This window comes from Grammomys surdaster, unplaced genomic scaffold (genome assembly GCF_004785775.1).
Source record: "Grammomys surdaster isolate TR1022 unplaced genomic scaffold, NIH_TR_1.0 172, whole genome shotgun sequence".
In the NCBI taxonomy this organism is placed as follows: Eukaryota; Metazoa; Chordata; class Mammalia; order Rodentia; family Muridae; genus Grammomys; species Grammomys surdaster.
Genome location: NW_021604620.1, coordinates 5,626,571 through 5,643,268, shown reverse-complemented (window position 1 = coordinate 5,643,268; position 16,698 = coordinate 5,626,571).

The window sequence follows — 16,698 nt, the reverse complement described above, 5'->3', positions numbered from 1 at the left end:
CCTGGAACTCACTCTGTAGACCAGGCTGGCCTCGAACTCAGAAATCTGCCTGTTTCTGCCTCCTAAGTGCTGGGACTAAAGACGTGCACCACCACCGCCCGGCAATACATGCTTGTCTTAAGCAAAGAATCTTTCATCACGTGTCCTTTCATGTGCTTGCTTTAGCAGAACATCCTCTCTCCTGTGTCTGCTTCAGTGAGACATTCCTTCATGAGTCAACCTCAGCCTTTCACACCTGTGTCCACTTTAACAAAACACTCCTTCACGTGTTTTCCCCAGAAAAACAGCATCCAACTGACTTTCCAAAGAACCCTTAAGTATCCGCTCCAGGCTCCCTTGGGATGCTTTGAGATATTTGGGATAGACATGAGGCTTGGTTTGGAGCTAGCTTAGACCAAAGCCATCTTATTGGACTAATCAGCCGGGCGTCTGCTTGTATCTTCGTCTCTCTCACGCTAGCGTTTCTTACAGTAACCAGTGGCTGCTGCAAGGGACCTTGAAAGTTTTCTTTCTGAGAGTGGGTTTCAGAGACTTGTATTTCCACAGAGCTCTTCCATCCATTTATATTAAGCTTATAAAGAGGCACAACTCCAAGATAACTCCATCCCACTTCACCCTTCTACTGGTGCATCCATCCACCAAAGAACAAGGGCTCAATCTCCAATTGATGATTTTCCCTCTCAGGAGTCAATAACTCTGAAAAAAAATGCTTCTGGGAGTTATGTGAAGTTGTTTGGAAAAGTAAGCATCTATATTGCAATATTTTGGTAAAGACTGGACCTTGAACCACAGCCCAATTGAATGATCACATCAGAGTTTTAATCTAGGGCTCCTCCCTTTTCCTGACTACCAAGAATGGCCACCATCTTTATATCTATCTCTCTAGCAAAACTCTTTGCTTACCCAGTCTTATAATTTCCTCCTGTGTACAGCCCCACCTCAGAGACTATGCATTTATAAAGTTCTCCTGAGAGATGGAGATGGTGGTTGGGTCTTACTTAATCATCTGACTTGGCATATTCCTGTCTGGAATATAGTACTTTCCTAGTAAACTTTGAACTCATTAGAAGCTTCAGTGTATGTCACCTTATTCACCCTCCAGGAGCATGAATGGGAAAAGCTTCCTGAATGGACAGTGGTAGCAGAAGCAGCTTTCCTTAGGTCATATACCCCAACTGCAAAACCTGAGAGCTCCAGTCACTTTCAACATGTCTTAAAGACTATAATACTGTTAGTGCAGACTTAAAGAAATTAACACGAGGAGTTCTGCAATTTGGCTTCAGAGAGTATACCAATTGCTAAGGAAGGAATGATGGGCAACAAATGATGGGGCGAACAATGGGGTGAATGATGGAATAGATCATGGGCAGCAGATGATGGGGTGGATGATGGAGTGGATGGTGGGTAGCAGATGATGGAGTGATAGTTGGGTGGATGATGGGGTGGATGATGGGTGGATGATGGAATGGATAATGGGCAGAGATGATGGGGTAGATGATGGGGTGGATGATGGGGTGGATGGTGGTCAGCAGATAATGGAGTGGACGATGGAGTGGATGATAGGGTGGATGATGAGCAGCACATGATGAGGGTACATGTTTTAGGAAGCTGCTGACGGGAACTGATGATGGACAGAAGATGATAGGTAGTGGGCCCATGTTGCACCCGAGAACTAAAGGATCTATAAAGGCCAGTAGACACCAGATGTCAAAGAATGAGTGGGACTATGGTATCTATACTATTTGCCCTTTCTTCCTCCTGTCGGGATCGCCAATGCCCACCCCAGGTTAGGTGAGAGTTCACAAAAGCCGGAGCCCAGAGCACGCTCATCAAGGTAAGAGCATCTTTTCCAAGCAATTCACTTGGTTTAAACCTTTTCTAAGCTACTGGGCTAGTTTTACTTCTCCTAGGCAGTGGATCTTAGTGGTCTTAGACACTTCTTTGCAGCTTGTCTGAAAATGACTCTTCACTCTCTTTATTGTTTATATAGTCTATATAGAGGTACCTAATGAATCTGGTCAGTTTCTGGGACTTCTTGCTGCTGTTTTGAGTTGTTTACCTTCAGTTTTTGGAACTTCCCTCTAGGATGGAATGTTTCAATCTCAGAGGAAAGTGCTACACAATACCAAGGTATCAACGCTCAAAGAAAGAAACACAGTAGCCTGCCTTCCAGACCATGGAACGTTTTCCTTTAAGTGGCAATGGTCTGTTCATAGACACCTACATAAGAAGCTACAAATGAGTCAGTGTTAAATATTTATACTAGGCAAACCAAAAAAGAGAAAAACCAGGGCAGGGAGGTGGCTCAGTGGGTTATGTGTTGGTCATGCAAACAAGATGGTCTGAGTTTGATTTCCCAGAGCCCACCTCAAATGAACGTGATATAATGTGGTATGAGTATAACCAGCCTCAGTGTTGAGGAGGCAGAGATGAGGAGATCTCTGGCGATTATCCGCCACCCTTCCTAATGAAATCAGTGAGCCGGGTCCCAGAGAAAGACTCTGTCTCAAAACAAAATGGATTGTATCTGAGGAAGACACCCAAAAGTTAACCTTGGTGTCCACATGTACCAGAGTGCATAGTCACCTACATGTGGACACATGTGTGTCACACATACACACACACAGACACACACACACACACATGTAAAGCCATAAATTAAAAAGAAGTAGAACAAAGTTCAAGAATCTTTTACTAATAGCATTGAAATAAAACTTTACAAAATAACATCTGTTAATAGCATTATATAAAGTAGCACAATTTTCTCATTATATTTGAGATGTTAGGAACCAAAACTCCAAAATGTGTTGCTATGTTCTTGCCATCCCCAGATCCAACACTGTGAGATCCCTAGCCCTTCTAAACATGATCATGGACTAATTAATTACCTTCTTTTTAACAGGAAATGATTGGCTCAGATATAGAAACCAAGAAGTCTGGATCCAATCCCCTCAGTGGAAGGGTTCTAACAAATCCTTAATGATTCCCCAAAGTGAGAAGGAATCAATATGTGAAAGTCGTGAAAGTCGGCTAGAATCTTTTCCATTTCAATAAAACCTCAGATCAGTACATGTATTCTCCATATCTCCCTAAACACCCTTTTGGTATGTTTTTCCTCAATTAAATCAACTCATTTTATTGAACCCTTCCCAGTGGTCCTGGTTCCCAGACACCCAGTCATTTTGCTGACCTCTTTGAGCTACTTCCTAAGCCCTTCCCCTTCCTCCTGCAGTTAAAGGCTAAAGTTGGACCAGTCTCTTGGAGTATCCTCTTTCCATCACAAAAGACAGAGAAAAAGTACATCTAAGCTAGCTTCAGCACCAGAATAGACAGATGGAACTACAGAAGCAGCAGAGACAGATTTAGTGACCATGTTGAACCGGCTTTGTTTTTTGGTTTTATTGCTCTTCCAGTAAGAGGATGAGCTCTGCTTGTGGAGACCGATGCAGAGACCTACCCAGGCTTTGTGCCCAGAGATACAAAGCAGATATGTAGAACACTGACACCACGGTCCTCCAGGAGTAATAATGTGCTACACAGTTGCTGAAGTCCAACACTGTCAGCATCTGATTTGCCAGTTCTTTCTTTGATCCTGTGTCTCACTTTAACTTTACAACTGTTTTGCTGTGGGTCTTATCAGTGCCAGGTGAATAGTTAGCAGCAGGGATGCATTCTCCTCCAACAAGCTTTGCCTCCTCTTACTCTCTGCCCCCAAGAACCACAGCCCAGCACCTCCTATCCATCTTTATCCTTTACCTGTTAATACTACTTTACTGCATCTGTTTTACACATCTGTTTTATGTGGTCCACACCTGTCACTAGGCTATAAGGACCTGGATAGCACCTTCTATTTCTTAGCACTTTATTAAATATTTTATTTCATAACCATTGCTTGCAAGCATCTTGGTAAATATGAGATAGATGAATGAATGAATGAATGAATGAATGAATGAATGAATGAATGGGAAGCCTCTATTCTTATCCTCAGAGAATCCAGAGAAGGAAGCAAACAAACTTTATCACAAAGCATGGAGAGTTCTTTCAATGAAAGTATTGTTGAAGAACATTTAAAAATGGGGTATTCATTCTATTTCAAAAATTCTAATCTAGCAGCCCTTATATTTACACATTTTTAATTTTTTGTGCATATGGGTGTTTTGCATGCATGCATGCATGTATGCTCAACACATGTGCGCCTCATTCCTGTGGCTGTCAGAAAAGGGTTACAGATGGTTGTGAGCCAACATGTGGGTGCTGGGAATAGAACCTGGGCAAACACGGCCAGTGCTTTAAAACCCTGAGCCATCTCTCCAGCCCCATCGAGATCTGCTGGACTGTGTAGGTAATTATCCAGACCCCAGATGCTGAAGACTGAAACAGATGTAGTGTACACAAAATGTATGGCAGGAGAGAGCCACACATACAGGTTAAGGACAAAACCCAGCGGGGCTGGTGAGAAGGCTCATGGGGAAGAGGTGCATGTGCACAGGTTTGACAACCTGAGATCTGAGTTCCTTCCCCAGAGCAACAAGGTATCAGGAGACAAGTGGCTCCTGAGAGTCCTGAGAGTTATCCTCTGACCTCAGTGTATGTGTACTACGGCACTTACCTCTCTCCCTCTCTCTCTCTCTCTCTCTCTCTCTCTCTCTCTCTCTCTCTGTCACACACACACACACACACACACACAAATATACCCACATACATGTGAGATAGCAAAATTAGACACTGTTGGTATGTGCCTTTTTTTGTCCAGCAATGTAGTGACGTGTGAATCAAGACAAATTTCCACTGAACTGAAGGAAAGTGTCACACTGAGGGTGCCATGCATGCTTGCTCAGTTTGTCCATGAGTCACATGTAGCTCAGGAAAGCCATCAATGTACCCCAACTCAAATCCTAAACTTAAAGCATTTTTGTGGTGGCATTCTTATCATTTATACAAATTTTATCTTTCTTTTTTGTAACTCGGTTGGGTGTTTGGGAGAAATGGACTCTGTAGATGACATCACATTACAATATCAGAGGGTTGGACAAGCTGAACAGAAAGGGATTCTGTGAGATAGAAATGGACCAGAGTACGCAGAATTTATGTCAGGTTCAATTCCAGAGCTTTGGGATTTGACAGTCCTAATTGAGGGGTCCCGAGTGAAAGCATGAAAGTGTTCTTCACTAACAGACAGCGTCCACATCAGAATGCAGACCTGAAGCTCAAGGGCAGCCTCCTACACATCGTGCTTTCAGATAGTCACATCCTTGTACCAAGATTAGCCTGGATGACAAACAGAACTCGGTAGAAATTGTGGTACTTCAGCATTTACATTAAGTTATAAATGACAAGCTGGGCAGGCCTCTCACACTTAAATGCTGTATTCTGGGAAAAGCTACATCATTATTCACTTTAAGGGACTCCCATGTGCTAAGGAAGTAAAATTTCCCACACATAACCATGGGAGTGAATTTGAAAGCTGGTCCTCCTCTATCCAGTCAATCCTGGCCAATTTGCTCACATCTTTCCTATCAGAAAAGTGTGTAAGATAATAAGTTGAAAAAAAGAAATAAGGCTGGGTAGTGGTGGCGCACATCTTTAATCCCAGCACTTGGGAGGCAGAGGCAGGCAGATTTCTGCGTTCGAGAGTTCAAGACTAGCCTGGTCTACAGAGTGAGTTCCAGGACAGCCAGGGCTACACAGAGAAACCCTGTCTTGAAAAACCAAACCAAAAAAAAAAGAAGAAGAAGAAAAAGAAATAAAAAACAGTTTATGTAATCCATTTGCATGGTTGTGTGTGTGTGTGTGTGTGTGTGTGTGTGTGTGTGTTTGGTTTCCAGCACCCATACTGGCCAGCTCACAACTACTTGTATTTATAATTCCAGGGGATATGATGCCCTCTTCTGGCCTCTGAGAATACTCATCTATGCACACACACACACACACTAAATAATAAGTAAGAAATTTAGAATAAATAACATCTTTCTAAAAAATTAAGCGTCTGGATTTTTACATTGATATTTAACATGTCTCCTAACCGGAAGCACAATAAATAAATAAGCAGCTTTCTTTCTGCTATGCATCATTCTCCATAGTTCAACTTAACCACGCTGTGTTTCGGGGAGACGAGCTCATTTGCTTTAACTTTGGGGCTCGATCTGCCATGCCAAATCTCAGAGACACAAAAGCCCACTTTAACAGCTTCATTATAGGAAACAGATCAAGTTCTCATCAGACACATACAGACCCATGAAGAAATCTTGGGCTGACTCTGTGCTTCCCAAACTTTTAGAGGCAACCATAGAACAGGCTACTGAAAGGGGCTCCTTGGTCAACCATGGTCAAAGCTGTAATTTTCAAAAGCTTCTACCCAGTGGTCAGCAAAATTGTTCTATGACTGCTGTACCATAAATATTTTATCTCTTTGTGGACCACACGGTCTCATTCACGAGTCTTCAAATGTGTTCCATGATGCTTAAACCAGTGTGCATGGCTGCACTGTAATGACTTCTCTGGCAAATCATTCTTCAGCTAAATTTGGTCCACAGGCAGCATAGTCCTTCCTTGGGATACTGAGGTACCAGGAAAGCAGGAATGTCAACACAGAAGATGCCAGTCTACTCGTGACTCTTGTTTGTGTGAGTAAAAGTCACTGAGAAACTCTGCTTCAAAGAGCTGTCTGTGTATAATTCTGTTGCATTAACTTTTCCCAGAGAGACGAAAACAAATGTTTATTCACCACAGAAATGGAAACAAATATGGCTCCACCAGCAGACCAAAGTATTTTCCACCAAAGGCCAACATGGGGTGCCAATGAGTTTATTTGCCTTGATCATGGAACGTGGTGAAACTTACAGGAACCTGGCTAAATCCCCAAAAGTCATACCACCAGGAAGTCTCACCCTAGCACAAGTTCCCCATAGCTGCCTAAATAAAATCCCCCCTTCAGTTAAGCCTTCTATACTCTAGCATGTCCTGAGCCCATGAGACCATGGGCTGCTAGGTAGACTTACATACAAATCAGTTGGAAGGTTAAGACAGACATAGCCAGAATCCCAACTGAAGACTGAATGACCCTTTCTTTCCTCTCCTCCGAGGGGACAGGCCCAATCTTAAGAGTCCTTTATGATTGTCCTGCTTTGATAAGGAGGACAGCTGTTATGTTTGGAGGACAGGCCTCTACTACAAATTTGTTTAAATCAATATACCAACATTATCTGCCCACAGAAGAACATATTTATTTTTCTTTCTCTCACTTTTCTACTTCCTTCCTCCAGCTATTGAGTCTCTACTGACATTGTTCTAGCATCCTTCAGAACATACATGCTATGCTAGTAAGACATCTGTTAGAATGGCCTATCAGCCTAACCAAACACTTGGATCCTAAGCCCTTGGGGGAACTAGCTTGGAGCTTCAAGTGTCAGTGAACACTTGAATCTCTATTTCAATCCAACACACGTGATAGCCTTGGAGTTGAAAATTCTAAAGGGGGTTGGTTTGAGATTTTGTTGACGAGGATTTCTGTCTGTGGAAGAGTAACCAATTGTTTGCCACAATAGGATTGGCTTAATGTTTTCTTGTGGTGATGGACCTATCCCTGACTTTCTCCTATGATTTTTTTTCACATTTCAGTTTTGAGATAGTGAGCCATCCTGGAATAAGAGTCATCCCCAACCCCCACATACCTGCTTCCCCTATGCTTATTCCAGGATGGCTATTTCACAACTGAAATGTGAATAAATACCATAAGAGAAAATCAGGGATAAGCACATCACCCACAGAAAACATTTAAGCCAATCCTACTGTGAAGAGGAAATTTCTGGTTTCTTTGGAGGCTCCATTGTGTCATATGATGTTTTTCTGGAAACTGTCTTTTGAGAGGATATTTTTGCTAAAGTAGACATGAGGGAGGATGTTTGGCTGAGAACAGATAAGTGGTGTTTTCCTGGGAGCTGGTTGGAAAAAGAACATGTGATGTTTTGCTAGAATGGACACTGAAGAGAACATGTGATGTTTAGAAAGGGTATAAATATAATCCGACAGACAATAGACAAGGCTGTGTGGCATTGGTTTGCCTTGCCACTTTTTGCTGATCTTCAATGGGTTTTGCTGATGCTGGTCTTTGCTGATGGTACTATGGCATTGGTTTGCCTTGCCTTCTTCACTGATCATTATTTGTCATGACTTTTTAGAGAGAAATGCATGAAAAACTTCTGGCAGTGTTCCACTGGCTTTGCCACTTCCTCAGACTTGGGCCAATTTGCAGAGCCTTGAGTCCTCTTGTGGACTGAACTACTATTGTTGATTTGTAAATAGTGTTTGTGAGCGAATGGAGCTACCACTGGTGATTCCTGTGAATGTAACTGCTGATATCCTGACAAGGGAGATTGGATTTGCCCCAAAGAACTATTTCTAAACAGGTCCACATCCTCCTTTGCCCTATTAACCTTTCCTTTCCACTACCTCAAGTGGATGGTGGGCTAGAAGGAAAGTTAAAGCATTTAAGTACACTTATTAAAGTAAGTTTTGAAAAATGTCAGCCTACACTATTTTGCCTAGAAATTAAAACTCAAAATTATTTTAATTAGCTGAGTTTGAAGATTTCTTAGAAAAGCATCTTTGAAAATTTGAAAAACATAGAGTATAGGCCTTGTCTTCATTTTTAAATAAACAGACCAAAAAATTTCATTTCTTCTTGAGTAGCAAAGGATTACCAATGACTATTAAAACATACTAGTCCTGGTACAACATGGAGTGTCTATGTATGCTTATACATAGGCACAGATACCGAAGGTCATGTGACTTTGTAAGGCACGTGGAAATGAACCTGGGAATTGTGGTATTTTCTTCCTCTCCTTGATCTGAGACATGGCAACAGCTAAGTAATTTCTACTCATCTGTAAACTGGGAGGGTTGAACTAAAGTCATGTCACATATATTTCCAAAGAAAGTTTGTATTTATGGCACACTCAGAGGAAAATATTAAGTGGAAAATATCTACCACCAGATGGCTAGTACCTGATTTGTCAGTATGGGGTCCAAGCCCAGGATGCTAACCTGATCACTTTTTCCCCCTCAAAGCCAGATGAATACTCAGGATAATCAGATCTCCCTGGGCTTTGGTGCCACTGAGGCACTGAGATCTACAGGGCTTTTGAAAGCACAAACTCTTGAAATCTTGAGGAGGTGTGTGCGTGTGCAGGTGCATGTGCGTGTGTGGTGTGTGTGCCAGCGTGCAGGCATACAAGCACATTTGTGCATGTGGAAGCCATAAGTCAAGGTAGGATGTCTTCCAGTATTACCCTCCATGTGAGTCTTTTGAGATAATCTCCTCCATAGAATCATAGGAGGTCATGAGATGCCTGATATGAGTGCTAGAAACAGCATTTGAGTCTTCTGGAAGATCAGAGAGTTCTTTTAACCTCTATGCCATCTCTTCACTGACCTCAAGTTCATTATTTTGGTTAAACTGGCTGGTCCACAAGCTCCACAAATCTTCCTAACACCATTTCCTCAAGGCTGGGTTCTGGGTTACCACTGCCATGTCCAGACCACCACTGCCATATCCAGACCACAACTGCCATGTCCGGACCATCACTGCAATGTCCAGATCATCACAGCCATGTCCAGTCCATCATTGTCATGTCCAGCTTTTAAGTGCATGCTAGGAATCTAAACTTGGGTCCTAAGGTTTCACAGCAAACACTTTCCTCGCTAGGCCAATGCCCCAGCAATCAGAGATACCTGCTTCTAGCCTATAGACACTTACCCAGCACTTAGAGGCAGGAAACTCTCAAGAGTGTCCCCCCAACCACGTAAGCATATCTCAGGCAACACTGTTTATCAATCCCTCCGATGTTATGCTACCTCTTCTTACATGGAAATAAGAAGTGGAAGGACAAGTTCTCTGTGAAAACATCCCTGACTCCACCACACTGCAGCAGTTCCCAGATACAGGCAGATACAGTAAGTCTTTGGATTGGCCAGTAGGATGTGGGGCAGGCAGGAGAGCATGGCTCTGCCCTGTGGTGGGTGAGGACCAGCAACCACCCTGCACCAAAAGCTTTTGACATGGTCACTTCTCAGGACAATGTGCTTTCAAGTGGAAAGCTTTGAAGTCTTCTGTGTGACCAAATGGAATGTCAGACTAGTGTTTTTTATGATTTTTTTTTCTCAAAAATGTTGATCTGGCTGATTCTTTTTGGGGTCTATAAATGATATAAAAAAAACAAGGTTTTTGTTTTGTTATAAAAGGCCAAAACAAACCACACTTTAGTTTTTCTCCCTCTGGGTGACTAGGGATCTTACAGTTCCTAAAGTGAAGAACATCTTCACTGTTTACACTGCAAAACACCACACAAAAACAAGCAACTGAGTGCTATTAAAATACACTCTCACACATTAAAGATGAGATTACATCTTCCAAGCACAAACTTCCATCCAGAAAAAAATAATTTCAACATTTGCCTGATTCGATTTTTTTAAAATAAGAAAACATGAAATGAGTTGAGATTAATTTCAAAAGACTAGGCACCTATGAGATGAGCCAGAGGGGAAAGGTGCTTACCACCAACTGAACAAGGAGTTCAGTCCCTGACTGGCAGGCATTCAGTCCCTGGAACCCACATGGTAGAAGGAGGGAACCAAGCCCTTCGAGCTGCGAGTTGTTTGATGACTTTTACACACAGGCATGGTACAGCCACAGACCCACAAACACGCACACAACTAGACACATAAGTGTGATTTGAGGACTAATTTCAAGAGAATGGGACTTTGAATGCATATAGCAGCTCTCACAGACATCAGATCATATATGTGAAAACCTAATGGACAGACATAACCTATGGGCGAGTGATTTCCAAGAGATTGTGGAAAGGCTGCCCTCTTCAGAAACATTCGTTTTTATTTTGTTTAAGATTGCTGTGGGTTTTCCTGATACAGGGGACAGCGGAGTTGGGGTAAAATGTTTTCAGGTCAGAGCTTTACCTGAGTAAGTATCAAACAACGGTCTGAGGAAAATGCTGTTAAGTGCCTGCACTTTCCCAGAGCATGCACCATGCAAGCATTCCGCACAGCACTGCAAGTCTCTGAGCTAGCTGAAGCATCCTGGGTGGTAATTAATTAATGTTGCTGTCTGGGGCTGAAATGTTTACCTCGGTTGTCACGCACCTAAGTGCATTCGGAAGAATCACCTGAATTCACAACGATTGGCCCTCGTGCCAGAGGAATTTTTAATAGCCATGGTGAACTCTCCTCTCCTCCCACACAACACTCTTGTCTGTTTTATCCCTGTCACTGTGAATGACCCAAAACGACAATTAAGAGCATTCTGTCATCACAGAAGTTTCTTATGCATAGACTTGGCCCTAGGAAGGCAATAATTCTGCTGTCAGTATAGTCTCCTTAAAATTCTATTCAGATGGGGACAAGGCATACGGACAACTGAGCAAACCATTTTATTTGTAACTCAATGTGTCCCCACCCCACTCCAAGGATAACTTTTCAATCACCATATGACAAGGAATGAGACTAATACAGTAAGGTAGGTTGAAAGAGCCACACACACACATAATCCAGACAATCCACATTCAGTTCTTTACACTCCTTCCCAAACAATCTAGAATCAGACAAGAAGAAACCCATCCAATCAGAAACCCTGCCTATTGTATTGTCTTCTGCAGGAAGTACTAGAGTTTACTTTGGGAGGGAACCACTTTCCTTCTGAAATAACACGGGGATGCTTGTAATAGTCTCAGCTGAGCAGAGGTCACTGAGGAGGGAAATGCTAAACACGGCTTTTGATAAACAGTTGTTTATAGAAATCAAATGGGAGCTTAGAGTAAAATGGTGTGCGTAGCAATGATAACTGTCCACTTACATAATACTTGACATACATAATATATACATGCAGTTTGCAAACAGGCACAAGAACTGTAGTGAGATATTTTGTTTGAGGTGACTGAGCACAGAAGAAATGTGTGCCAGTGTCTCTCCTCTGGCCTCTGATATTCAGTTTCATGTATAATTGATCATAATTTTTGTGATGGTTAAAATAAGAATAAATAAATTATGAGGATTTAAAATATCATCCATTTGCCAGGAATGGTTGGTTTTTCTCTAAATAGATACCGAACAATTGTCATTTTTTGAAAGCAATCCCAGCAGACAGCAAGTTTCTTTGGGCTTTTTGTACTTTCAAATTAGCCAGGTCCAAACTAAAATTAGTAAAGAGGCAGACTTCAAATATGACCTGCCCTTTAGATTTACGCAGAACTTAAATTTACAGCATCTGGGAAGAAAAGCCAATACACCAAGAGCTGTTCAAACTGTGCTGAGGTAGGGCTTGTCACAAAACTCCAGATAGAGTCAAGAAAAGGTCTTGGTATTCTCTAATGAAACTTTGAGGTCAGAGGCTGGAGAGATAGCTCAGTCAATAAGAGTACTGGCTGCTTTTCCAGAGGATCAAAGTTTGGTTCCCAGCACACCACATGGTGGTTCTGTAGAGCCTATTACTCCAGATTCAGGAGATTGAGTGCCCTCTAGTGGTCCCTTTGGACACTTGCACACATGTGTCACCTATTCTCACAGACAGATACACACACACATAAATAAAAATAAACATGAATTCTATTTTAAAAGACTTTGTAACTAAGAGCAGTCAATCACATATACCACAGCTTGTGGGACTTCACAAACATATCCAAATAAGTTATAGATGGGTAGGTGGCTCAGGGTTAAGAGCATTTGCTTCCCTTGCAGTGGACCCAGGTGAATTTCCCGCCCTTACCTATGACACACAACTATTTTTAACTCTAGGTCCAGAGGATCTGATGCCTTCTTCTGGCCTCCATGGACACTGGACATACATGGGCATATACATACATGTAGGCAAAATATCCATACACATAAAATAAAAATAAATATACTTCTCAAGTTATATACAAGAATGTCATAATTAAAATTGTGTAAAATTATATCTTGAACATATATCAAATATAAGTGGTGAGTGTATATATATATATATATATATATATGTATATATATGTGTGTGTGTGTGTGTGTGTGTATTTATGTATATGTATGTGTGTATATACATATATTTGCATAATTCACATATATAATCAAGGTACTATATGTCATATGATAAGCATTATTTATATAGATATTGCCTTACATATTATAAATATGAGCGTATACTAGCATAATACCACATGTAGGTACATATTAAATCACACATGGTACATACACTGAATAATATGTATAAAATACAAAATATGGCATATAATATGCAAATGTTTAATTTATATATACCATTTTAATGCTACCCAAGTGCACCTAGGAAGTAATATAGATGCTCAATTTAATTTAAAACAGATGAGGTTTTGAAGCACTGTCTAGCTTCTCGTTATGACTGAGCTGCCTCCCCAACTAACATCTTCAATGCAATACTCCCATTTAACAAAGATGTGGGATTGCCACCTTCCATAGACACTTCAATCTCTGTTCCCCGCAGTGTCTTCTTTGAGTCCCCCTCCTGGGAGCATAAAAATCTCTCTGATCTCAAGTTCAGTAAGTCCCTAACAATCTAAAATTTGTTACCCTTTCTCATTGAGGTGGGTCATTGTGGCCTTGTCTACTGACTTTTTAAGTGCATCCTGGTGGGATGATCATCAGTATCTCTGTTAGAAGCTGTGGTGAAAGAAACATCAAGCCAAGAGCTACACATGAGAAGTGAACTCCAGGTGAGCTCAAGAGGACTCGGGCATTGTGACCTTTGTCATTCCTCCAGGATTAGTCTCTGTTAGAAACTACCAGATGACAATCAAGCTGTCAGCATAGTTCTTTTAAAAGGCTTGGGTTAGGTTGTTAGTTAGCAGTTTACTCTAAGATGAAACATTTCATGTTGGTGGGAAGCATGTTAAGACAATGGACATATAAAAGAGGTTAAACAACAAGATGTTCTACAGGAAGCCAGAATATTCCGTGCCTGAGATGCTAGGGAATCTTGTGATCAGAAGGTAGACAACCAAACACATCAGGAAGTCCCTGAAACTGATCAGAGTCATCCATACCCAAGCACATATATGCTGTAAGGACTGCTAAGAGAGCTTCCTGGAAGAAGCAGAGACCAACTGAGCTGCTTGGAGAGGACACTGTCCAATATGATGAGTTGTGTATAGGTTGTACAGTGAGCTCCAGGTTCCCATCTTTGTGAGATATCACCCATGCTGGGATGGGCTTTGGTGATGTAGCTGTTTGTGAGGCATTTCTCTCCTGTAAGTAGCCCCTCACCCATATTCTTATAAGTAACCCCAACAGAAACTCAATGGTTGATCACGTTGGATGTTAGTGATGTCTGTAGTTTGATCTGTCCTTGATTCCCTATCTGGAGTGGGAAATCCTCTCTAGAAGAATAGTGTCACACAACACAGTACATAAAGTGCTTGCCACACAGCATGAGAACATGATTTCCATGCCCCAAATCCAGAAGTGACAAGACACACTTGTAATTCCTGTGATGCTGAGATGAGAGATGGAAACGGGCAGACCTCTTGGTTTTGCTGGGCAGTCAGCTTTTCATAGTGTTGAGCTACAGACCTGTAGAGATCTGTACAGAGATCCTATTTCAAACTACAAAGTGGATAGCTGCTCTGTTCCAGGATACAAGGCAGACATCTGAGGATGGCCTCTGTCCTCACCAGGCACACCTGTGCATGCCTACAATAAATACACAATAAATGGCTTATGAAATCCCCTCTCTCCTCACATACAATTTAACAAGTCTGCATTCACATCAGGTTCTCCTTCTCGATCAGCATCATAAGTTACTGTTACCAATGCCATGGGAAAAACACACACACACACACACACACACACACACACATCATTTTTATGATTATCTGGCAGAATCAAGAGGAGAAAAGAAATAGGTCAAGAGCTCACATAGTCCCATGTGTGTATAGCCGTTTGTCCCACATGAAAAAATATTCATAAAAGCAAACAGTGTGTGGAACCATCATGGTGAGTTCCAGGGATGAGTTTAACCTTCCTAATCCCTTATAGAACTGTTAGAGAGAAGGATGCCTAACAAGTTCTTCTCCTGAGCCTGGTTGGATACTTCCTGAATTTTTAAAAAAAGAGTCCATGCCTATAGGTTGCCATCTCTCAAAGGGAACTTGGCAGCTTTACTGACAGCCATGTTTCTCAGTGTGGAGGGACACTTATTTCTGGAGTCCACCCAACTCCCTCCATTATGTAAGACAGAACTACACCAGTCTGGATGCAAAAAGAAGTCCTCCAGCTGTACGTAGGAATGACCTACAGAAGAACTCCTGAAGTACCTAGAACCCATCTTCCACTTTTCCTCTCCTGATCCATCAGTTTGCCAGGATGAAGGCTCATGTGTAACATTGAAATTAGTGCACTGCAGCTACAGATATCTGTAAAGAATATATGTTGATTTGCTTGCTAAGTTCCCTTCCTCACATGTTTCTTTATCCCTCAGCCTTGCGTGTGTATATGTGTATTGTGTATATGTGTATTGTGTATATGTGTGTCATGTGTATATGAGTGTATATGTATATGTATGAGACTAGGTATGAAAGTATGGGTCTGAGAGTTATGTGTCTGAGTATATGTATGCATATGAGTATATGCATGTGTCTGTGTGCATGTGTACATGTGTGTACATGTGTACATATGTGCACATGTGTATGCATGTATATGCATGTGTATGCATGTGTATGCATGTGTATACATGTGTGCATGTGTATGCATGTGTGCATGTGTATGTATGTGTACATGTGTATGCATGTGTGCATGTGTATGCATGTGTACATGTGTATGCATGTGTACATGTGTATTCATGTGTGTATGTAAGTATGTGTGCATCTGTGCATGTTTGTGCATGCGTACATGTGTATGCATGTATATGTATGTGTATGCATGTGTATGCATGTGTGCATGTGTGTATGTGTATGAGAATGCACAAGTGGACATTAGACATCAACACTGAGTGTCTTCCTCAGGCACTCTTCACCTACATTTGGAGACAGGGCCTTTCATGGGCCTGAGACCTCATTGATTCTGCTAGAAAGGCATGTCAGTGAGCACCAGGAATCCTCCTGTCTCTACCTCCCTCTACATGGATTATAAATGTGTCACTATGCCTGACTTTTAATGAGGGTTCTAAGGATGGGGCTCAGGTCTTTGTGCTTGCTGTGCAATGGAGCCATCTTTCCAGGTCCCTTTCTCACATTTCTTAAGAATAGCAGATTCCTTTGGGAAAGTCATGCATTACCCCTACACAAAGCAAGTGCCTTGTTCTTCTAATGACCCAAACCTAAACTTTCATTACTAACATTCAGGTCCATCCTGATGTCTTAACATGGAGAAACCATTTATCAGCTGGCACAAGTCTCCCACATCCCAGGACTTTCCCATGTGGTTCCACTTTCTAACTACTGGAGGTTTAGCCATATCCATCGCACCGATTCAATTACCTGAGTTGTGCAGTGCCACCTTCTACAGGGACTATGTGACAGGCCCCTCCCAACTGCATTGCTGGCTGCTTATGTTTCACTTCTCACTGCACACATTTTCACTGGAGATACATATACACGTTATCATATATAGTGCCGAATATACATTATCATATATAGTGCTATATACACATTATCATATATAGTGCCATATATACATTATCATGCATAG